Source organism: Schistocerca serialis, chromosome 9, assembly GCF_023864345.2.
Source record: "Schistocerca serialis cubense isolate TAMUIC-IGC-003099 chromosome 9, iqSchSeri2.2, whole genome shotgun sequence".
Taxonomy (NCBI): domain Eukaryota; kingdom Metazoa; phylum Arthropoda; class Insecta; order Orthoptera; family Acrididae; genus Schistocerca; species Schistocerca serialis.
In genome coordinates, this window is record NC_064646.1 from 27,458,528 (window position 1) to 27,484,637 (window position 26,110).

The window sequence follows — 26,110 nt, forward strand, 5'->3', positions numbered from 1 at the left end:
ATTTCTCCTCCTTACACGAGCCATCACAACAACGTTTCATCAGGCAGCTCTGGTCAACTGCTGTTTCTGTATGAGAAATCGGTTGGAAACTTTCCTCATGTCAGCATGTTATAGGTGTCACCACCGGTGCCAACCTTGTGTGAATGCTCTGAAAAGCTAATCATTTGCATATCACAGCATCTTCTTCCTGTCGGTTAAATTTCGCGTCCGTAGCACGTCATCTTCGTGGTGTAGCAATTTTAATGGCCAGTAGTGTATTATAAAATGTGAGGGCAATTTTTGTAACATCACTGATTTAGTCTTTTAGTAACTACATAATTTAAACAACATAAATTATGGATAAAATTTAATATTAAAGCCCAATGTACAGTACCACTGAACATATAATATGGGTGTGCGATAGCGTGGGGTTACAACTGCAGCTAGTCAGTCAAGAAACAATTCTGTACAGCTCATTTTTGTAGGTAATGTATCTGGGATATAGTTAATGACGTTCCTATTTTTTCATGTCGTGGTGTGTTTTCGTATGTTATCCAGGGTGTCTGAGAAGCCTTTCTATCTCGCTGTAGAGAATCTGGAATCCAAACTTTTGTCGCCTTTGTGAATCTTTAATATATGCTTGTGTGGACTTCCTCTATTAGAGTGGCGAACACCATCATCTCTGAGCACTAAGGCAAGTGCTATCCACCGCTGCTCAATACAACAGCCTGCTACTGCCCGCACCTGGACCTCCTGTTTCCATTAATATACCGGCAGGTATGCACTGCTGTTTGGAAACAACTTCACGCATCTCGCCTGTCTTCGTCCAGCTGGGCTGTGCACTCACAGGTAAGTAATAATGAGGTAACATCTGTTTACAAATACCGCTGCTGGAATATTAGAGCACTCTGAAAGACGTCGTGGGTGTTTGCTCCTTTAAATTCTCTTATAGGTCGAACTTTGCGACAGAAAGTTGGAGCATTGTGCAGCATTTAAATTTCAAACTGTGTGCATCTCCCTTTACATATAGCAATTCCAGGTGCAATATTGTAATGTCACAACCTGAAACACACGAAAATTTTACATTCTCATGTTGAAAGAAATAACTGTTACCCCCGTCAGCAAATGAGACCATCCGGTGGTGTTGTGGTGCTTTATCGTGGTGCCGAGGTTGTGGATGTGTCTCATATCGCAGAAGGGGCACTGACCGATTGCCTAATTTCTACCGATATCTGACGTATTCCGACTCCTTGGTGAATTCCCGCCTTAGGGAAATCGTAAGTTAGGTACTATGCGTGTTTGGCATGTAGATATTCCACTCTCAGCAGATCACCGGTTTGTGTATTAACCACCTAATCCAAATCTGTGCGCAGCAGCATCTAGTACAGAAAGTACAGAACATTCCCAAGATCCTGTGAGACTGTTACCGGTGGGTTTAGCAGAAAGCAAAGGTGCCATAGCCTTCACGTCATTTTGGTTTTCACTTCCTCGAAACGTTGGTGCAAACATAGAAGGCTCTAGGTAATGGCACTCGTTACTTGGGCGTGGTTTCCATAGAACAACTCCGGCCAGAAAATCTATCTGTCGTCAGTTCTCGGTGACAGGCAGTGTCGCTACGACGAATGCTTCACACTTCACTGCATCGGAAGCCAATTTCCATTTTTACGCCCACTTCACTACGTCGTTGCAGGTGGCCTGAAATCTGCAAATCACGAGTTATCCGATCGTGTTGTGTTAATGTAATGCTATGCTGCCCGCACATTGTGTAAGCTACATAAATGAACATGTTGAAGCACCAGTTTTGTACATATTGTGTAACAGGTCACGGAGCATTAAGCTTGTGGAACTTCGGTTACGATACGGCTTTCTGAGAAAAGATCGTTCTGCGTTCTGACTTGGAAGCACCGTCCTCTAACAAGGGTCACCTTTGACCGCCAGCTCTCGGAACTGCGCGAAATCGTGCATAGAATAACACTCTATCGTAACAAAACACAGTGGTCTCTGCCATTTTACCACAAATGATATTTTAATAGAGGGAAACAAAGTTAAAATTTATGACTAATGTATGGGGAAATTATACGTCATTCAGTGGCGTCAGTGAGTCATTACATTTTCAATCAACAGTGCCAAAAACTCTCTGCATAAAGTAGTTGTAATGGCGCAAATCACACTTATCCAAACACCTCATAGTAGTTATAATATTACTTGTAGTGCAGATGCGGGATTCCGATGAAGTGGTTAAAACAAAGTGTAAGAGAACAATGTGCAGTCACTTTCGCATTCAAGCAGTCCATTGACAAAAGCCACGGTAATTTCATTACCAAATGACGATATCGGTTTGTCAATGTCATAACGCGCCTTTCGCCAAGCATGCTGCATCATAGGTGCACAATTTGGTGCATAAAATCGAATGTAAGTCACAGAGTGAAGTGTGACGATGAAGTAAGGATCATTTATTTACTCGTGGTTTGGCACACTGCAGTCTTACAAAGCAACAGTCCTTCTGATGTAGAACTTGCACTGCCGAAAGAAGTAAACATCTAGAGAATGACAGCATTTGGTTGCTTGCGGTGAAAATATCTTTAGCATATCATCCTTGTTTGGAAAACTTGCTTCTAGAAGGGTAAGATGTGTATTACCTGACCACGAATAACATAGCTAGTGACACGTTTACTGAGAACTGAAGTTACAAAACGTTTCATGCATTCTTTAATCATATTTCCACAATCGCTTGCCTCCACGTGACTGTTTCGTGTTTCAAGTTTCTTTGAAATATCTGGGCGGAAAGTGCCTTGTACCTCTTGAAAATAGATGTACAACTTGTTTGCTAATCTGTCTGTCGTTAATAAAGCCACATCAGTAGAGGGACAGCGGCCTTGGCGCAGTGGATCCAATGGTTCCCGTGAGATAACGGAAGATAAGCGCTGTGGGGCGTGATCGGTACTTGGATGGGTGACCATCCAGGCCGCCATGTGCTGTTGCCATTTTTCGCGGTGTACTCAGCCTCGTGATGCCAATTGAGGAGCTACTCGACCGAACAGTAGCGGCTTCGGTCAAGAATACTATCATAACGACCGGGAGAGCGGTGTGCTGACCCCACGCCCATCCTACCTGCATCCTCCACTGAGGATGACACGGCGGTCGGATGGTCCCGGTAGGCCACTGGTGGCCTGAAGATGGAGAGCTTTTTTTTACCATCAATGGGGGTTCAACTTTAGGTAGCGTGCAGCACACTAGTTATAGTTTTGTCTGCAGTAAGAGGCGGCGTTGATGATGCAGATATTTCATACTGGAATTGACTCTGGTGACTGTTTCAAACATTCCTTCCTGCACATCCTGCTCTGTTATAAACACGTTCAATTCCTCCACAAACAGCCGTGTCTTCTGATCAACACTATTATCGTCTTCTGTGTCTTTATGCGTGACATATGTAATAAAATGTGTGAATGAAATGCCACATTCATCCTTAAGACCGTCGGTAAAAGAAACTGAAGCTTAAAATTTTCGAAGTCAACCATTTAGACGCTTCTACTGCCCACATTTGCAGATGCCAATAGGCTGTAGATCCGTACGACCTTACTCCATCACTTTTGCGATATTACACGCTATTTTATGGTTTGTAATTGCGATAGTCTGTTTCCTTTCAAACGAGCTCCTCCTTACGTTTTGCTAGATGCATAATTTAGAATTAATCTGCAATCTGACCTACATTTAATGCACTTATAACGGCTCATTGGTATGCCACAGGAATTGAAGCCAATCCTGTAATAGATGTTCTCTAACAAACTGTCATCCATTTCTTCTAGTACACCGGGCCTCGACTCTTTGGGTGGAGATAGTTCGTACTCACTTTGACTAGAGCAAACACGGAAAACCTCACGCGTGCAAAGCGAGGTGCAGCGAGTGGCTGCACAGTGCATCGGTTCAACTCGGCATACTTCGCCTCAACTCGGCTTGCTAGGTGAGGCCGACGCTGTGCGCTGCCAGACGGCTTACTCAACATTGGAATACGTAAGCGCAAGGCAGTTACCGGAATAATGGAACCATCTGCTCCAAAAAAAGGGAAAATTGCCGAAAGTCAATTTAAACCGGAATGGGAACTCTCCTACTTTTTTGTGCGTTGTGACGATAAAGCCAAATGTCTAATCTGCGGTACATTAATTACGTGTGTCAGAAATCGTCTATTGAAAGGCACTACAGCAAATTGCATTCAGAAAAGTATGGTGGTATAACAGGGGATGCCAGAGAGGAAGAATTACGGAAGTTGCAAACTGTTGCAGAAGAGAATTATATATCTACAAACGAAGTTTGTTCCAAGTACTTTAGCATGTATATTTTGGTTAAAGGTCATGCGAAACGAAATAACATTTGTTAAGATTCCTTAGTTTTCGTTTTCGCATGAATTATTTCTAAAGTATCTTTTTTCTCTACTTTAGGGTGAAGAAGATGAGGGGTGTTGCGAAAGGACTCTCAGAGCTAGTTACAAAGTTGCTCTACGTTTAGCAAGAGCTGGGATGCCATTTATGGACGGGCCATTAATAAAAAACATTATGTTGGACATAGTAGATACAATGAATCCCTCATTAGCTCCCGCGTACCGTCCTCGTGGTCTCGCGGTAGCGTTCTCGCTTCCCTAGCACGGGGTCCCGGATTCGATTCCCGGCGGGGTCAGGGATTTTTCCTGCCTCTAGATGACTGGGTGTTGTTGTGTCGTCTTCGTCATCATCATTCATCCCCGTTACGGTCGGAGGAAGGCAACGGCAAACCACCTCCATTAGGACCTTGCCTAGTAAGGCGGTGCGGGTCTCCCGCATCGTTCCCCTACGCTCTGTAAAGTAGCATGGGACTTCATTTCCATTTCCACAGCAGAATACCACTTTCCAGAATGACAACAGATCGGAGAATCAACGACATTGCAGAGAATTTGCATGAACAACTGGCGGCCAAAATTGAAAACTTCCTAGCGTACGCCATCGCACTTGATGAGTCCACGGATATTAACGACACGGCTCAGCAATATTTTTGCGTGGCGTGGACGACGACCTACATGTAACGGAAGAGCTCCTCGATATGATTTCGTTGAAGGACCCTGTTACAGGGGCGGATACTTTAGCAGCTGTTGAAATGGCAGCTGAAGGAATAGGACTCCCTTGGGAAAAGCTGTTTTCCGTAACCACAGACGGGGCACAAGCAATGTGCGGTAAAGCAAAAGGGTATATTGGCCTACTGCGGAAAAAAACTGAACATGGCGAATTTACCTTCCGTTCATTGTTTTGCACACCAAGAGGTTCAAAATTGCTCTGAGCACAATGGGACTTAACATCTATGGTCATCAGTCCCCTAGAACTTAGAACTACTTAAACCTAACTAACCTAAGGACACCACACAACACCCAGTCATCACGAGGCAGAGAAAATCCCTAACCCCGCCGGGAATCGAACCCGGGAACCCGGGCGTGGGAAGCGAGAACGCTACCGCACGACCACACCAAGAGACTCTTTGTGCGAAAGTTATCGCTCTTCAAGATATGATGAAGGTAGTGGTGTGTATCGTGAACTACATTCCATCTCATGGGCTCACTCAGCGTCAATTCAAAGAATTTTTGATTTCCTTTGAAGAAGAGTATCCAGATATTCCCTACCACGCTGAGGTGCGCTGGCTGAGCAAAGGGAAAGTGATTTCCCGAATTTTTCGACTACGCCACACTGTGGCTCAGTTTCTGGAGAGCAAAGGAGGTCCGGAGCCACTTTTTCATGACCCTGAATGGGTAGCTGATTTAGGATTTTTAGTAGACATTATGGCTCTCCTAAATGATTTAAGTCTGAAACTCCAAAAAGAAAACAATCTCATCAACGATATGATCAGCAAAGTAACGCTTTCCAGTATAAACTGAAGCTCCTCAAAAACAACCTTTCAGAGAAAAATACGCAACAATTTCCTGAACTAGGTAAGCGAGATATAAATTGTGCCTTTATTAAAACAGCCTGATATTTATAACGGCTCTAATCAAAACGGTACTATGTTTTTGTTTGACAGCATCTGTGCAGGAAGGAGCGCGCTTTGAAAAATACGTCGAGGTGCTACAATCCCTTGAAAATGCTTTTAACGACCGATTCCAGGTAATGAAATACAGCTAAATAAAGGAGATTGCGTTACATATGCAAGTGTAACATTACGAGTACATTAAAACCAATAGTACACATTATACGTTTATTAAAATCTATCGCATTTTAGTACTTCGAAACAACGGCTTACATTACTTTCATTTATTAACATTGGCTTAGTTATTGTTTCAGGAAATTACCTACCTGCAGCCAATTCTCGATGTTTTTGTGAAACCTTTTTCGATGGATATTGAAAGTGCGCCTTCAGATTTACATTTCGAAATAATCGATTTGCAAAGCGATGTTCACCGAAAGGATATGTTTTACAGTACAAAAGGTTTGCTCCAATTCTACCAGTATTCGCCGAAGGAAGAATTTCCCAAGTTACACAGAAAAGCAGCGATGATTATTTCTATGTTTGGTTCCACTTGTGTATGTGAAAGGTTTTCTTCTGTTTTGTCTTGTACAAAAACTAGATTGCGTGCGAGTATTTCTAATTGCAATTTTAAAAAAATCTCTCAGAACTGCTGTCAGCCAATCTCTTGTTCCAGATCATAGTAGCATAATTGCAAATAAAATAAAGAGCACATAGGAAGATACATTTGTGTTGACACCAAATTTAAAATTATTACCATTACAGTTATTATATAAATCTCTTTTGTACCGGTACACCAAACTGAGCTCTCCACCTAGTGTACTTTAGTATTTGGCAATGGCGCAGACAACAGGGTAAAAGCTTTGAAACAGGTCGAGACAGGCGGCGCGAGCGACACAAGCTAAGGAAGTGTGAGGCAGCGCTGTTGCGCAAAGCCGAGGAGTGGGGGGTCTGCACCGTCGTCAGCATAGCGCAGCCGCCTTCTGCACTATGCACTGTGCGATGCACCGGTGCATGCACCTTGCGCGGCCCAGGACTAGACCGTTGCTGCGGGACCGTTCCTGTTGCTCTCGAGATGAAAGCTGTGTACCGCTTCAACAGACGCCTTCTCGTCCAGGTTTTTTGTGTCCATCAAAATCACTATACTGATCAAGTGTAACGTCACGTATTTCTGTGTCATCCTCACTATTTTTCTGAATTATTATGTTATATAGTATATCCGTGAAGTCTCTAATGCCGACCCCGATTTCATGACATTTGAACCACATTCGTGGCATTAGTACTCTTCATGATATCACTGTACACAGCTTACACAGTAACCTGCATGCAATAGACACATTCGTACTGCAGCTATACCTTTCACGCAACTCAGCCCTTGTTGATGTAGCTACAAAATGCCACCAGCTGATGGCGCTAGCTGGCAATTGCGGACTTTAGACTTTTGCATGGAAATGACACAGACCACTGTTGTTTTTATGATAGACGGTTAGTCTAAGCGTGTTTTCGAGGGGTGCCGTATATTCGGGGTTAACAGTGTCTCTTGGAAGTGGGATTTCGGGAAACATTTATGTTCCTTTGGAACCCCTGCACAGAAACTTTATACAATATAACCTTAAGCCGTACACAGTATCATACTAGAGAGGTACAAGAGGGACCAGAGCCCTTCTTACACTACTGGCCATTAAAATTGGCTACAGATTCGAAATTTTACTGACAGGAAGAAGATGCTGTGGTATGCAAATGATTAGCATTCACGCAAGGTTGGCGCCGGTGGCGACACCTACAATATGCTGACATGAAGAAAGTTTCCAAACGATTTCTCATACACCAACAGTAGTTGACCGGTGTTGCCTGATGAAACGTTGTTGTAATGCCTCGTGTACGGAGGAGAAATGCATACCATCACGTTTACGACTTTGACACAGGTCAGATTGTAGCCTATCGCGATTGCGGTTTATCGTATCGCGACATTTCTGGTCGCTTTGGTCGAGATCCACTGACTGTTAGCAGAATATGGAATCGGTGGGTTCAGGAGGGTAATACGGAACTCCGTGCTGGATCCCAACGGCCTCGTATCACTAGCAGTCGAGATGACAGGCATCTTATCCGCATGGTTGTAACGGATCGTGCAGCCACGTCTCGATCCCTGGGTCAACAGATGGGGACGTTTGCAAGACAACAACCATCTGCACGAACAGTTCGACGACGTTTGCAGCAACATGGACTATCAGCTCAGAGACCATGGCTGCGGTTACCCTTGACGCTGCATTACAGACAGGAGCGCCTGCGATGGTGTACTCAACGACGAACCTGGGTGCACGAATGGCAAAATGTAATTTTTTCGGATGAATGCAGGTTCTGTTTACAGCATCACGATGGTCGCATCCGTGTTTGGCGACATCGCGGTGAACGCACATTGGAAGCGTGTATTCGTCATCACCATACTGGCGTTATCACCCACCGTGATGGTATGGGGTGCCATTGGTTACACGTCTCGGTCACCTCTTGTTCGCACTGACGGCACTTTGAACAGTGGACGTTACATTTCGGATGCGTTACGACCCGTGGCTCTACCCTTCGTTCGCCCCTTGCAAAACCCTACATTTCAGGAGGATAATGCACGACCGCATTTTGCAGGTCCTGTACGGGCCTTTCTGGGTACAGAAAATGTTCGACTGCTGCCCTGGATGCACATTCTACAGATCTCTCACCAATTGAAAACGTCTGGTCAAGGGTGGCCGAGCAACTGGCTCGTCACAATACGCCAGTCACTACTCTTGATGATCCGTGGTATCGTATTGAAGCTGCATGGGCAGCTGTACCTGTACACGCCATCCAAGTTCTGTTTGACTCAATGCCCATGCGTATCAAGGCCGTTATTACGGTCAGAGGTGGTCGTTCTGGGTACTGATTTCTCAGGATCTATGCACCCAAACTGCGTGAAAATGTAATTACATGTCAGTTCTAGTATAATATATTTGTCCATTGACTACCCGTTTATCATGTGTATTTCTTCTAGGTGTAGGAATTTTAATGGCCAGTAATGTATTTCGTCTCGGGTGACGGATTTCACGGTGTCCCGACAGGGAACACGTGAATAACGTAATTTACGGCCGGACGCACCTACCTGAGATCTGCATTGTTTGGTACTTTGCCTGGTGTTGACGCCTCAGTCAGGGCCGGCCACTGCGTGAAGACTTCACGCTGGGAGAGGAAGTACGGGCCACTGACGAGCCAAGGCTCTGCCTGTGTAGCTTTTGCTCGCTCCGTCCCGAAAGCATTCAGTACACCACATTTCAGTTAGTATTACGGCGCGGCATTTTTCGGTCGCTACAACGCTCTTAAGTTGGAAAGAATCGTTCTGTCAGCGTTGTTTCTTCTTCGCTTTTGGCTCGTGGTATGAAGGACGTTCACAGTTCCACTAGGCGTTTAAGTAAAAATAGACACCAGCGACCTATCCCTACAAATATATTAAAAATGAATGGGAATAACAGATGAGAGAGAAGAGAATTTTCAACATACACTCATGCTCATAAATTAAGGATAGTTGTAGAATATGGTGCCACACAACGTGGCACTACACAAAACTGGCGCTAATAGCATAGGCACATAGGGAACACACACGATACATATCTGTACGTCCACTGCCAAGCACTTAAATGTGAATTTCAGAGTAATCATGTAAATGTAGATAAGTTGAGAAAACTCTCCCGAAACACGTGTGCTACAAAACGCCACTATTTACAGCGGATGTACCCACATCAATATGGGATATGATCACCATGGACACAAACATAGGCCGCACAACGGGTTCGCATACTCTGGATCAGGTGGTCGAGCAGTTTCTGAGAGATAGCCTCCCACTCTTACACCAATGCCTGTCGGAGCTCCTAAAGTGTCCTAGGGGCTTGAAGACGTGTAGCGATACGTCGACCGAGAGCATCCCCGAGGTGCTCGATGGGGTTTCGGTCTGGCGAACAGGCAGGCCACTCCATTCGTCTGATATCTTCTGTTTCAAGATACTCCAAGATGGCAGCTCGGTGGGGCCGTGCTTACCATCCATCAGGAGGAGGGTGGGACCCACTGCACCCCTGAAAAGGCGGACATACTGGTGCAAATTGACGTCCCGATACACCTGACCTGTTACAGTTCCTCTATCAAAGACATTCAGGGATGTACGTGTACGAATCATAATCCCACCCCATACCATCAAACCACGACCTCCATACAGGTCCCTTTCAAGGACATTAAGTGGTTCGCATCTGGTCCCAGGCTCACGGCATATGAAAACCCGCCGAGAATCACTGTTCAGACTACAACTGGACTCGCCAGTGAACATAACCTGGGACTACAGTCCCAATGACCATGTACTGTGATCTTGCCACCAGGCTTTACGGGCGAATAAACCATGTGGTGTTGCACACTATGGACGTCCCGTAGTGTAGTGCTTGGACACGTTTCCTGTCGGCTGGATTCGTTGCCATAATCTTGAGAACACTTTTTGTGCCACAAGGAGGACCCGTGCTACGACCTGCTGTGTTTTTACCAGCCTCCAGACACCCTAGTATTCACGTCATCAACATGTGTTCTTTGAGCCATTTTCAGCCCACAGTCACCATTAGCACGTCTGGAAACGTCTGGACACTTCCTCTCTGCACCGTACTCTGACCTGCACCAACACACCTCTGCGTATGTGGGCTGCTTCCAGCGCCACCGTGCGACGACCGCAGATCAAATGCACCGCATGGTCATACCCCGAGGTGATATGAACCAGCAAACCGCCCATCAGAGCGTTGTTTCATCATGTATCGGCACTATCCTTAATTTATGAGCATGAGTGTGCATCATGCAGTCGCTAACCGACGGGTACTGCAAATTCGTTGGGAACGATATCACAATACCATGCAGAATGAATTTAAAAATTTGGTTGGCATTGAAAGAGCAAAGAATCGTCATTTGATTCATTGTTCAGCATCAGTACATCAAGAAGCACTCTGCACTAAATTTTAAGGCATGCAGCACGTGAAGATATTGATGGTACGGATGGTAAAATTTCTGATGTCGCACTCATTATTCAACTGTCAGTCGCCACTGTTTTCGATGGAAGCGAACGAAAAGTATGTATTACTGCAGAGCAAGCTGGTTGATTCGAGGGGCTAGCCCGGAACGATTTTTCTACTTTAAACTCGTTATTGATTAATTTATGAAGGAAAAGGGCGTGCACGAACGAAAATTAGAACATGCGCATTTGATTGCCGACCTCGCATTTGAAGTTCACTTGACTGCACATTCCTCACATAAACGCATAGATAGGTGAGGAACAATTTCTTTCTGATTTGGTGGGGATGCACTTAAATATCGCGTTAAAGAAAGGATACATTTTGATAAACACATTTCAGTTCGCTAAGCTCACTGGGGTTAATGGAAACGCGAGGTTCCGAGACTTCACTGTGGCCTTGAAATAATTACAAGAATAGTTTCCAAAACCTGTTCAGGACGCCGGCAGTCTTACCTCTGTTTTCATGAGACCGTTTCCTGTTAGAGTTGAAAGTGACCCGGTGCATGTGGCGATATAACTGACTGACCTATATGGAAACTCCCGTTTTAAAAAGAAACCCCCTTACGTTAAACTGTTCATGTATTACTGCAGCGGAAGCTGGTTGATTCGAGGGGCTAGCCCGGAACGATTTTTCTACTTTAAACTCGTTTTGATTAATTTATGAAGGAAAAGGGCGTGCAGGAACGAAAATTAGAACATGCGGATTTGATTGCCGACCTCGCATTTGAAGTTCACTTGACTGCACATTCCTCACATAAACGCATAGGTAGGTGAGAAACAATTTCTTTCTGATTTGGTGGAGATGCACTTAAAAATCGCGTTAAAGAAAGGACACATTTTGATAAACGCATTTCAGTTCGCTAAGCTCACTGGCGTTAATGGAAACGCGAGGTTCCGAGACTCAACTGTGGCCTTGAAATAATTACAAGAATAGTTTCCAAAACCTGTTCAGGACGCCGGCAGTCTTACCTCTGTTTTCATGAGACCGTTTCCTGTTAGAGTTGAAAGTGACCCGGTGCATGTGGCGATATAACTGACTGACCTACATGGAAACTCCCGTTTTAAAAAGAAACCCCCTTACGTTAAACTGTTCATGTATTACAGCAGAGGAAGCTGGTTGATTCGAGGGGCTAGCCCGGAACGATTTTTCTACTTTAAACTCGTTTTGATTAATTTACGAAGGAAAAGGGCGTGCAGGAACGAAAATTAGAACATGCGGATTTGATTGCAGACCTCGCATTTGAAGTTCACTTGACTGCACATTCCTCACATAAACGCATAGATAGGTGAGGAACAATTTCTTTCTGATTTGGTGGGGATGCACTTAAATATCGCGTTAAAGAAAGGATACATTTTGATAAACACATTTCAGTTCGCTAAGCTCACTGGGGTTAATGGAAACGCGAGGTTCCGAGACTTAACTGTGGCCTTGAAAAAATTACAAGAATAGTTTCCAAAACCTGTTCAGGACGCCGGCAGTCTTACCTCTGTTTTCTAGAGACCGTTTCCTGTTAGAGTTGAAAGTGACCCGGTGCATGTGGCGATATAACTGACTGACCTACATGGAAACTCCCGTTTTAAAAAGAAACCCCCTTACGTTAAACTGTTCATGTATTACTGCAGAGGATGCTGGTGGATTCGAGGGTCTAGCCCGGAACGATTTTTCTACTTTAAACTCGTTTTGATTAATTTATGAAGGAAAAGGGCGTGCAGGAACGAAAATTAGAACATGCGGATTTGATTGCAGACCTCGCATTTGAAGTTCACTTGACTGCACATTCCTCACATAAACGCATAGATAGGTGAGGAACAATTTCTTTCTGATTTGGTGGGGATGCACTTAAATATCGCGTTAAAGAAAGGATACATTTTGATAAACACATTTCAGTTCGCTAAGCTCACTGGGGTTAAAGGAAACGCGAGGTTCCGAGACTTAACTGTGGCCTTGAAATAATTACAAGAATAGTTTCCAAAACCTGTTCAGGACGCTGGCAGTCTTACCTCTGTTTTCTAGAGACCGTTTCCTGTTAGAGTTGAAAGTGACCCGGTGCATGTGGCGATATAACTGACTGACCTACATGGAAACTCCCGTTTTAAAAAGAAACCCCCTTACGTTAAACTGTTCATGTATTACTGCAGAGGAAGCTGGTTGATTCGAGGGGCTAGCCCGGAACGATTTTTCTACTTTAAACTCGTTTTGATTAATTTATGAAGGAAAAGGGCGTGCAGGAACGAAAATTAGAACATGCGGATTTGATTGCAGACCTCGCATTTGAAGTTCACTTGACTGCACATTCCTCACATAAACGCATAGATAGGTGAGGAACAATTTCTTTCTGATTTGGTGGGGATGCACTTAAATATCGCATTAAAGAAAGGATACATTTTGATAAACACATTTCAGTTCGCTAAGCTCACTGGGGTTAATGGAAACGCGAGGTTCCGAGACTTAACTGTGGCCTTGAAATAATTACAAGAATAGTTTCCAAAACCTGTTCAGGACGTCGGCAGTCTTACCTCTGTTTTCTAGAGACCGTTTCCTGTTAGAGTTGAAAGTGACCCGGTGCATGTGGCGATATAACTGACTTACGTAGATGGAAACTCCCGTTTTAAAAAGAAACCCCCTTACGTTAAACTGTTCATGTATTAATGCAGAGGAAGCTGGTTGATTCGAGGGGCTAGCCCGGAACGATTTTTCTACTTTAAACTCGTTTTGATTAATTTATGAAGGAAAAGGGCGTGCAGGAACGAAAATTAGAACATGCGGATTTGATTGCAGACCTCGCATTTGAAGTTCACTTGACTGCACATTCCTCACATAAACGCATAGATAGGTGAGGAACAATTTCATTCTGATTTGGTGGGGATGCACTTAAATATCACGTTAAAGAAAGGATACATTTTGATAAACACATTTCAGTTCGCTAAGCTCACTGGGGTTAATGGAAACGCGAGGTTCCGAGACTTAACTGTGGCCTTGAAATAATTACACGAATAGTTTCCAAAACCTGTTCAGGACGCTGGCAGTCTTACCTCTGTTTTCTAGAGACCGTTTCCTGTTAGAGTTGAAAGTGACCTGGTGCATGTGGCGATATAACTGACTGACCTACATGGAAACTCCCGTTTTAAAAAGAAACCCCCTTACGTTAAACTGTTCATGTATTACTGCAGAGGAAGCTGGTTGATTCGAGGGGCTAGCCCGGAACGATTTTTCTACTTTAAACTCGTTTTGATTAATTTATGAAGGAAAAGGGCGTGCAGGAACGAAAATCAGAACATGCGGATTTGATTGCAGACCTCGCATTTGAAGTTCACTTGACTGCACATTCCTCACATAAACGCATAGATAGGTGAGGAACAATTTCTTTCTGATTTGGTGGGGATGCACTTAAATATCGCGTTAACGAAAGGATACATTTTGATAAACACATTTCAGTTCGCTAAGCTCACTGGGGTTAAAGGAAATGCGAGGTTCCGAGACTTAACTGTGGCCTTGAAATAATTGCAAGAATAGTTTCCAAAACCTGTTCAGGACGCCGGCAGTCTTACCTCTGTTTTCAAGAGACCGTTTCCTGTTAGAGTTGAAAGTGACCCGGTGCATGTGGCGATATAACTGACTGACCTACATGGAAACTCCCGTTTTAATAAAGAAACCCCCTTACGTTAAACTGTTCATGTATTACTGCAGAGGAAGCTGGTTGATTCGAGGGGCTAGCCCGGAACGATTTTTCTACTTTAAACTCGTTTTGATTAATTTATGAAGGAAAAGGGCGTGCAGGAACGAAAATTAGAACATGCGGATTTGATTGCAGACCTCGCATTTGAAGTTCACTTGACTGCACATTCCTCACATAAACGCATAGATAGGTGAGGAACAATTTCTTTCTGATTTGGTGGGGATGCACTTAAATATCGCGTTAAAGAAAGGATACATTTTGATAAACACATTTCAGTTCGCTAAGCTCACTGGGGTTAAAGGAAACGCGAGGTTCCGAGACTTAACTGTGGCCTTGAAATAATTGCAAGAATAGTTTCCAAAACCTGTTCAGGACGCCGGCAGTCTTACCTCTGTTTTCAAGAGACCGTTTCCTGTTAGAGTTGAAAGTGACCTGCTGCATGTGGCGATATAACTGACTGACCTACATGGAAACTCCCGTTTTAAAAAGAAACCCCCTTACGTTAAACTGTTCATGTATTACTGCAGAGGAAGCTGGTTGATTCGAGGGGCTAGCCCGGAACGATTTTTCTACTTTAAACTCGTTTTGATTAATTTATGAAGGAAAAGGGCGTGCAGGAACGAAAATTAGAACATGCGGATTTGATTGCAGACCTCGCATTTGAAGTTCACTTGACTGCACATTCCTCACATAAACGCATAGATAGGTGAGGAACAATTTCTTTCTGATTTGGTGGGGATGCACTTAAGAATCGCTTTAATGAAAGGATACATTTTGATAAACACATTTCAGTTCGCTAAGCTCACTGGGGTTAAAGGAAACGCGAGGTTCCGAGACTTAACTGTGGCCTTGAAATAATTGCAAGAATAGTTTCCAAAACCTGTTCAGGACGCTGGCAGTCTTACCTCTGTTTTCTAGAGACCGTTTCCTGTTAGAGTTGAAAGTGACCCGGTGCATGTGGCGATATAACTGACTGACCTACATGGAAACTCTCGTTTTAAAAAGAAACCCCCTTACGTTAAACTGTTCATGTATTACTGCAGAGGAAGCTGGTTGATTCGAGGGGCTAGCCCGGAACGATTTTTCTACTTTAAACTCGTTTTGATTAATTTATGAAGGAAAAGGGCGTGCAGGAACGAAAATTAGAGCATGCGGATTTGATTGCAGACCTCGCATTTGAAGTTCACTTGACTGCACATTCCTCACATAAACGCATAGATAGGTGAGGAACAATTTCTTTCTGATTTGGTGGGGATGCACTTAAATATCGCATAAAAGAAAGGGTACATTTTGATAAACACATTTCAGTTCGCTAAGCTCACTGGGGTTAATGGAAACGCGAGGTTCCGAGACTTAACTGTGGCCTTGAAATAATTGCAAGAATAGTTTCCAAAACCTGTTCAGGACGTCGGCAGTCTTACCTCTGTTTTCTAGAGACCGTTTCCTGTTAGAGTTGAAAGTGACCCGGTGCATGTGGCGATATAACTGACTTACCTAGATGGAAACTCCCGTTTTAAAAAGAAACCCCCTTACGTTAAACTGTTCATGTATTACTGCAGAGGAAGCTGGTTGATTCGAGGGGCTAGCCCGGAACGATTTTTCTACTTTAAACTCGTTTTGATTAATTTATGAAGGAAAAGGGCGCGCAGGAACGAAAATTAGAACATGCGGATTTGATTGCAGACCTCGCATTTGAAGTTCACTTGACTGCACATTCCTCACATAAACGCATAGATAGGTGAGGAACAATTTCATTCTGATTTGGTGGGGATGCACTTAAATATCACGTTAAAGAAAAGATACATTTTGATAAACACATTTCAGTTCGCTAAGCTCACTGGGGTTAATGGAAACGCGAGGTTCCGAGACTTAACTGTGGCCTTGAAATAATTACAAGAATAGTTTCCAAAACCTGTTCAGGACGCTGGCAGTCTTACCTCTGTTTTCTAGAGAGCGTTTCCTGTTAGAGTTGAAAGTGACCCGGTGCATGTGGCGATATAACTGACTGACCTACATGGAAACTCCCGTTTTAAAAAGAAACCCCCTTACGTTAAACTGTTCATGTATTACTGCAGAGGAAGCTGGTTGATTCGAGGGGCTAGCCCGGAACGATTTTTCTACTTTAAACTCGTTTTGATTAATTTATGAAGGAAAAGGGCGTGCAGGAACGAAAATTAGAACACGCGGATTTGATTGCAGACCTCGCATTTGAAGTTCACTTGACTGCACATTCCTCACATAAACACATAGATAGGTGAGGAACAATTTCTTTCTGATTTGGTGGGGATGCACTTAAATATCGCGTTAAAGAAAGGATACATTTTGATAAACACATTTCAGTTCGCTAAGCTCACTGGGGTTAAAGGAAACGCGAGGTTCCGAGACTTAACTGTGGCCTTGAAATAATTGCAAGAATAGTTTCCAAAACCTGTTCAGGACGCCGGCAGTCTTACCTCTGTTTTCAAGAGACCGTTTCCTGTTAGAGTTGAAAGTGACCCGGTGCATGTGGCGATATAACTGACTGACCTACATGGAAACTCCCGTTTTAAAAAGAAACCCCCTTATGTTAAACTGTTCATGTATTACTGCAGAGGAAGCTGGTTGATTCGAGGGGCTAGCCCGGAACGATTTTTCTACTTTAAACTCGTTTTGATTAATTTATGAAGGAAAACGGCGTGCAGGAACGAAAATTAGAACATGCGGATTTGATTGCAGACCTCGCATTTGAAGTTCACTTGACTGCACATTCCTCACATAAACGCATAGATAGGTGAGGAACAATTTCTTTCTGATTTGGTGGGGATGCACTTAAATATCGCGTTAAAGAAAGGATACATTTTGATAAACACATTTCAGTTCGCTAAGCTCACTGGGGTTAAAGGAAACGCGAGGTTCCGAGACTTAACTGTGGCCTTGAAATAATTGCAAGAATAGTTTCCAAAACCTGTTCAGGACGCCGGCAGTCTTACCTCTGTTTTCAAGAGACCGTTTAATGTTAGAGTTGAAAGTGACCCGGTGCATGTGGCGATATAACTGACTGACCTACATGGAAACTCCCGTTTTAAAAAGAAACCCCCTTACGTTAAACTGTTCATGTATTACTGCAGAGGAACCTGGTTGATTCGAGGGGCTAGCCCGGAACGATTTTTCTACTTTAAACTCGTTTTGATTAATTTATGAAGGAAAAGGGCGTGCAGGAACGAAAATTAGAACATGCGGATTTGATTGCAGACCTCGCATTTGAAGTTCACTTGACTGCACATTCCTCACATAAACGCATTGATAGGTGAGGAACAATTTCTTTCTGATTTGGTGGGGATGCACTTAAATATCGCGTTAAAGAGAGGATACATTTTGATAAACACATTTCAGTTCGCTAAGCTCACTGGGGTTAATGGAAACGCGAGGTTCCGAGACTTAACTGTGGCCTTGAAATAATTACAAGAATAGTTTCCAAAACCTGTTCAGGACGCTGGCAGTCTTACCTCTGTTTTCTAGAGACCGTTTCCTGTTAGAGTTGAAAGTGACCCGGTGCATGTGGCGATATAACTGACTGACCTACATGGAAACTCCCGTTTTAAAAAGAAACCCCCTTACGTTAAACTGTTCATGTATTACTGCAGAGGAAGCTGGTTGATTCGAGGGGCTAGCCCGGAACGATTTTTCTACTTTAAACTCGTTTGGATTAATTTATGAAGGAAAAGGGCGTGCAGGAACGAAAATTAGAACATGCGCATTTGATTGCAGACCTCGCATTTGAAGTTCACTTGACTGCACATTCCTCACATAAACGCATAGATAGGTGAGGAACAATTTCTTTCTGATTTGGTGGGGATGCACTTAAATATCGCGTTAAAGAAAGGATACATTTTGATAAACACATTTCAGTTCGCTAAGCTCACTGGGGTTAAAGGAAACGCGAGGTTCCGAGACTTAACTGTGGCCTTGAAATAATTGCAAGAATAGTTTCCAAAACCTGTTCAGGACGCCGGCAGTCTTACCTCTGTTTTCAAGAGACCGTTTCCTGTCAGAGTTGAAAGTGACCCGGTGCATGTGGCGATATAACTGACTGACCTACATGGAAACTCCCGTTTTAAAAAGAAACCCCCTTACGTTAAACTGTTCATGTATTACTGCAGAGGAAGCTGGTTGATTCGAGGGGCTAGCCCGGAACGATTTTTCTACTTTAAACTCGTTTTGATTAATTTATGAAGGAAAAGGGCGTGCAGGAACGAAAATTAGAACATGCGGATTTGATTGCAGACCTCGCATTTGAAGTTCACTTGACTGCACATTCCTCACATAAACGCATAGATAGGTGAGGAACAATTTCTTTCTGATTTGGTGGGGATGCACTTAAATATCGCTTTAATGAAAGGATACATTTTGATAAACACATTTCAGTTCGCTAAGCTCACTGAGGTTAAAGGAAACGCGAGGTTCCGAGACTTAACTGTGGCCTTGAAATAATTGCAAGAATAGTTTCCAAAACCTGTTCAGGACGCCGGCAGTCTTACCTCTGTTTTCAAGAGACCGTTTCCTGTTAGAGTTGAAAGTGACCCGGTGCATGTGGCGATATAACTGACTGACCTACATGGAAACTCCCGTTTTAAAAAGAAACCCCCTTACGTTAAACTGTTCATGTATTACTGCAGAGGAAGCTGGTTGATTCGAGGGGCTAGCCCGGAACGATTTTTCTACTTTAAACTCGTTTTGATTAATTTATGAAGGAAAAGGGCGTGCAGGAACGAAAATTAGAACATGCGGATTTGATTGCATACCTCGCATTTGAAGTTCACTTGACTGCACATTCCTCACATAAACGCATAGATAGGTGAGGAACAATTTCTTTCTGATTTGGTGGGGATGCACTTAAATATCGCGTTAAAGAAAGGATACATTTTGATAAACACATTTCAGTTCGCTAAGCTCACTGGGGTTAAAGGAAACGCGAGGTTCCGAGACTTAACTGTGGCCTTGAAATAATTGCAAGAATAGTTTCCAAAACCTGTTCAGGACGCCGGCAGTCTTACCTCTGTTTTCAAGAGACCGTTTCCTGTTAGAGTTGAAAGTGACCCGGTGCATGTGGCGATATAACTGACTGACCTACATGGAAACTCCCGTTTTAAAAAGAAACCCCCTTACGTTAAACTGTTCATGTATTACTGCAGAGGAAGCTGGTTGATTCGAGGGGCTAGCCCGGAACGATTATTCTACTTTAAACTCGTTTTGATTAATTTATGAAGGAAAAGGGCGTGCAGGAACGAAAATTAGAACATGCGGATTTGATTGCAGACCTCGCATTTGAAGTTCACTTGACTGCACATTCCTCACATAAACGCATAGATAGGTGAGGAACAATTTCTTTCTGATTTGGTAGGGATGCACTTAAATATCGCTTTAATGAAAGGATACATTTTGATAAACACATTTCAGTTCGCTAAGCTCACTGGGGTTAAAGGAAACGCGAGTTTCCGAGACTTAACTGTGGCCTTGAAATAATTGCAAGAATAGTTTCCAAAACCTGTTCAGGACGCCGGCAGTCTTACCTCTGTTTTCAAGAGACCGTTTCCTGTTAGAGTTGAAAGTGACCCGGTGCATGTGGCGATATAATTGACTGACCTACATGGAAACTCCCGTTTTAAAAAGAAACCCCCTTACGTTAAACTGTTCATGTATTACTGCAGAGGAAGCTGGTTGATTCGAGGGGCTAGCCCGGAACGATTTTTCTACTTTAAACTCGTTTTGATTAATTTATGAAAAAAAAGGGCGTGCTGGAACGAAAATTAGAACATGCGGATTTGATTGCAGACCTCGCATTTGAAGTTCACTTGACTGCACATTCCTCACATAAACGCATAGATAGGTGAGGAACAATTTCTTCCTGATTTGGTGGGGATGCACTTAAATATCGCTTTGATGAAAGGATACATTTTGATAAACACATTTCAGTTCGCTAAGCTCACTGGGGTTAAAGGAAACGCGAGTTTCCGAGACTTAACTGTGGCCTTGAAATAATTGCAAGAATAGTTTCCAAAACCTGTTCAGGACGCCGGCAGTCTTACCTCTGTTTTCAAGAGACCGTTTCCTGTTAGAGTTGAAAGTGACCCGGTGCATGTGGCGATATAACTGACTGACCTACATGGAAACTCCCGTTTTAAAAAGAAACCCCCTTACGTTAAACTGTTCATGTATTACTGCAGAGGAAGCTGGTTGATTCGAGGGGCTAGCCCGGAACGATTTTTCTACTTTAAACTCGTTTTGATTAATTTATGAAGGAAAAGGGCGTGCAGGAACGAAAATTAGAACATGCGGATTTGATTGCAGACCTCGCATTTGAAGTTCACTTGACTGCACATTCCTCACATAAACGCATAGATAGGTGAGGAACAATTTCTTTCTGATTTGGTGGGGATGCACTTAAATATCGCGTTAAAGAAAGGATACATTTTGATAAACACATTTCAGTTCGCTAAGCTCACTGGGGTTAAAGGAAACGCGAGGTTCCGAGACTTAACTGTGGCCTTGAAATAATTGCAAGAATAGTTTCCAAAACCTGTTCAGGACGCCGGCAGTCTTACCTCTGTTTTCAAGAGACCGTTTAATGTTAGAGTTTAAAGTGACCCGGTGCATGTGGCGATATAACTGACTGACCTACATGGAAACTCCCGTTTTAAAAAGAAACCCCCTTACGTTAAACTGTTCATGTATTACTGCAGAGGAACCTGGTTGATTCGAGGGGCTAGCCCGGAACGATTTTTCTACTTTAAACTCGTTTTGATTAATTTATGAAGGAAAAGGGCGTGCAGGAACGAAAATTAGAACATGCGGATTTGATTGCAGACCTCGCATTTGAAGTTCACTTGACTGCACATTCCTCACATAAACGCAGAGATAGGTGAGGAACAATTTCTTTCTGATTTGGTGGGGATGCACTTAAATATCACGTTAAAGAAAGGATACATTTTGATAAACACATTTCAGTTCGCTAAGCTCACTGGGGTTAATGGAAACGCGAGGTTCCGAGACTTAACTGTGGCCTTGAAATAATTACAAGAATAGTTTCCAAAACCTGTTCAGGACGCTGGCAGTCTTACCTCTGTTTTCTAGAGACCGTTTCCTGTTAGAGTTGAAAGTGACCCGGTGCATGTGGCGATATAACTGACTGACCTACATGGAAACTCCCGTTTTAAAAAGAAACCCCCTTACGTTAAACTGTTCATGTATTACTGCAGAGGAAGCTGGTTGATTCGAGGGGCTAGCCCGGAACGATTTTTCTACTTTAAACTCGTTTTGATTAATTTATGAAGGAAAAGGGCGTGCAGGAACGAAAATTAGAACATGCGGATTTGATTGCAGACCTCGCATTTGAAGTTCACTTGACTGCACATTCCTCACATAAACGCATAGATAGGTGAGGAACAATTTCTTTCTGATTTGGTGGGGATGCACTTAAATATCGCGTTAAAGAAAGGATACATTTTGATAAACACATTTCAGTTCGCTAAGCTCACTGGGGTTAAAGGAAACGCGAGGTTCCGAGACTTAACTGTGGCCTTGAAATAATTGCAAGAATAGTTTCCAAAACCTGTTCAGGACGCCGGCAGTCTTACCTCTGTTTTCAAGAGACCGTTTCCTGTTAGAGTTGAAAGTGACCCGGTGCATGTGGCGATATAACTGACTGACCTACATGGAAACTCCCGTTTTAAAAAGAAACCCCCTTACGTTAAACTGTTCATGTATTACTGCAGAGGAAGCTGGTTGATTCGAGGGGCTAGCCCGGAACGATTTTTCTACTTTAAACTCGTTTTGATTAATTTATGAAGGAAAAGGGCGTGCAGGAACGAAAATTAGAACATGCGGATTTGATTGCAGACCTCGCATTTGAAGTTCACTTGACTGCACATTCCTCACATAAACGCATAGATAGGTGAGGAACAATTTCTTTCTGATTTGGTGGGGATGCACTTAAATATCGCTTTAATGAAAGGATACATTTTGATAAACACATTTCAGTTCGCTAAGCTCACTGGGGTTAAAGCAAACGCGAGGTTCAGAGACTTAACTGTGGCCTTGAAATAATTGCAAGAATAGTTTCCAAAACCTGTTCAGGACGCCGGCAGTCTTACCTCTGTTTTCAAGAGACCGTTTCCTGTTAGAGTTGAAAGTGACCCGGTGCATGTGGCGATATATCTGACTGACCTACATGGAAACTCCCGTTTTAAAAAGAAACCCCCTTTCGTTAAACTGTTCATGTATTACTGCAGAGGAAGCTGGTTGATTCGAGGGGCTAGCCCGGAACGATTTTTCTACTTTAAACTCGTTTTGATTAATTTATGAAGGAAAACGGCGTGCAGGAACGAAAATTAGAACATGCGGATTTGATTGCATACCTCGCATTTGAAGTTCACTTGACTGCACATTCCTCACATAAACGCATAGATAGGTGAGGAACAATTTCTTTCTGATTTGGTGGGGATGCACTTAAATATCGCGTTAAAGAAAGGATACATTTTGATAAACACATTTCAGTTCGCTAAGCTCACTGGGGTTAAAGGAAACTCGAGGTTCCGAGACTTAACTGTGGCCTTGAAATAATTGCAAGAATAGTTTCCAAAACCTGTTCAGGACGCCGGCAGTCTTACCTCTGTTTTCAAGAGACCGTTTCCTGTTAGAGTTGAAAGTGACCCGGTGCATGTGGCGATATAACTGACTGACCTACATGGAAACTCCCGTTTTAAAAAGAAACCCCCTTACGTTAAACTGTTCATGTATTACTGCAGAGGAAGCTGGTTGATTCGAGGGGCTAGCCCAGAACGATTATTCTACTTTAAACTCGTTTTGATTAATTTATGAAGGAAAAGGGCGTGCAGGAACGAAAATTAGAACATGCGGATTTGATTGCAGACCTCGCATTTGAAGTTCACTTGACTGCACATTCCTCACATAAACGCATAGATAGGTGAGGAACAATTTCTTTCTGATTTGGTAGGGATGCACTTAAATATCGCTTTAATGAAAGGATACATTTTGATAAACACATTTCAGTTCGCTAAGCTCACTGGGGTTAAAGGAAACGCGAGGTTCAGAGACTTAACTGTGGCCTTGAAATAATTGCAAGAATAGTTTCCAAAACCTGTTCAGGACGCCGGCAGTCTTACCTCTGTTTTCAAGAGACCGTTTCCTGTTAGAGTTGAAAGTGACCCGGTGCATGTGGCGATATAACTGACAGACCTACATGGAAACTCCCGTTTTAAAAAGAAACCCCCTTACGTTAAACTGTTCATGTATTACTGCAGAGGAAGCTGGTTGATTCGAGGGGCTAGCCCGGAACGATTTTTCTACTTTAAACTCGTTTTGATTAATTTATGAAGGAAAAGGGCGTGCTGGAACGAAAATTAGAACATGCGGATTTGATTGCAGACCTCGCATTTGAAGTTCACTTGACTGCACATTCCTCACATAAACGCATAGATAGGTGAGGAACAATTTCTTCCTGATTTGGTGGGGATGCACTTAAATATCGCTTTAATGAAAGGATACATTTTGATAAACACATTTCAGTTCGCTAAGCTCACTGGGGTTAAAGGAAACGCGAGTTTCCGAGACTTAACTGTGGCCTTGAAATAATTGCAAGAATAGTTTCCAAAACCTGTTCAGGACGCCGGCAGTCTTACCTCTGTTTTCAAGAGACCGTTTCCTGTTAGAGTTGAAAGTGACCCGGTGCATGTGGCGATATAACTGACTGACCTACATGGAAACTCCCGTTTTAAAAAGAAACCCCCTTACGTTAAACTGTTCATGTATTACTGCAGAGGAAGCTGGTTGATTCGAGGGGCTAGCCCGAAACGATTTTTCTACTTTAAACTCGTTTTGATTAATTTATGAAGGAAAAGGGCGTGCAGGAACGAAAATTAGAACATGCGGATTTGATTGCAGACCTCGCATTTGAAGTTCACTTGACTGCACATTCCTCACATAACCGCATAGATAGGTGAGGAACAATTTCTTTCTGATTTGGTGGGGATGCACTTAAATATCGCGTTAAAGAAAGGATACATTTTGATAAACACATTTCAGTTCGCTAAGCTCACTGGGGTTAAAGGAAACGCGAGGTTCCGAGACTTAACTGTGGCCTTGAAATAATTGCAAGAATAGTTTCCAAAACCTGTTCAGGACGCCGGCAGTCTTACCTCTGTTTTCAAGAGACCGTTTCCTGTTAGAGTTGAAAGTGACCCGGTGCATGTGGCGATATAACTGACTGACATACATGGAAACTCCCGTTTTAAAAAGAAACCCCCTTACGTTAAACTGTTCATGTATTACTGCAGAGGAAGCTGGTTGATTCGAGGGGCTAGCCCGGAACGATTTTTCTACTTTAAACTCGTTTTGATTAATTTATGAAGGAAAAGGGCGTGCAGGAACGAAAATTAGAACATGCGGATTTGATTGCAGACCTCGCATTTGAAGTTCACTTGACTGCACATTCCTCACATAAACGCATAGATAGGTGAGGAACAATTTCTTTCTGATTTGGTGGGGATGCACTTAAATATCGCGTTAAAGAAAGGATACATTTTGATAAACACATTTCAGTTCGCTAAGCTCACTGGGGTTAATGGAAACGCGAGGTTCCGAGACTTAACTGTGGGCTTGAAATAATTACAAGAATAGTTTCCAAAACCTGTTCAGGACGCTGGCAGTCTTACCTCTGTTTTCTAGAGACCGTTTCCTGTTAGAGTTGAAAGTGACCCGGTGCATGTGGCGATATAACTGACTGACCTACATGGAAACTCCCGTTTTAAAAAGAAACCCCCTTACGTTAAACTGTTCATGTATTACTGCAGAGGAAGCTGGTTGATTCGAGGGGCTAGCCCGGAACGATTTTTCTACTTTAAACTCGTTTTGATTAATTTATGAAGGAAAAGGGCGTGCAGGAACGAAAATTAGAACATGCGGATTTGATTGCAGACCTCGCATTTGAAGTTCACTTGACTGCACATTCCTCACATAAACGCATAGATAGGTGAGGAACAATTTCTTTCTGATTTGGTGGAGATGCACTTAAATATCGCGTTAAAGAAAGGATACATTTTGATAAACACATTTCAGTTCGCTAAGCTCACTGGGGTTAAAGGAAACGCGAGGTTCCGAGACTTAACTGTGGCCTTGAAATAATTGCAAGAATAGTTTCCAAAACCTGTTCAGGACGCCGGCAGTCTTACCTCTGTTTTCAAGAGACCGTTTCCTGTTAGAGTTGAAAGTGACCTGGTGCATGTGGCGATATAACTGACTGACCTACATGGAAACTCCCGTTTTAAAAAGAAACCCCCTTACGTTAAACTGTTCATGTATTACTGCAGAGGAAGCTGGTTGATTCGAGGGGCTAGCCCGGAACGATTTTTCTACTTTAAAC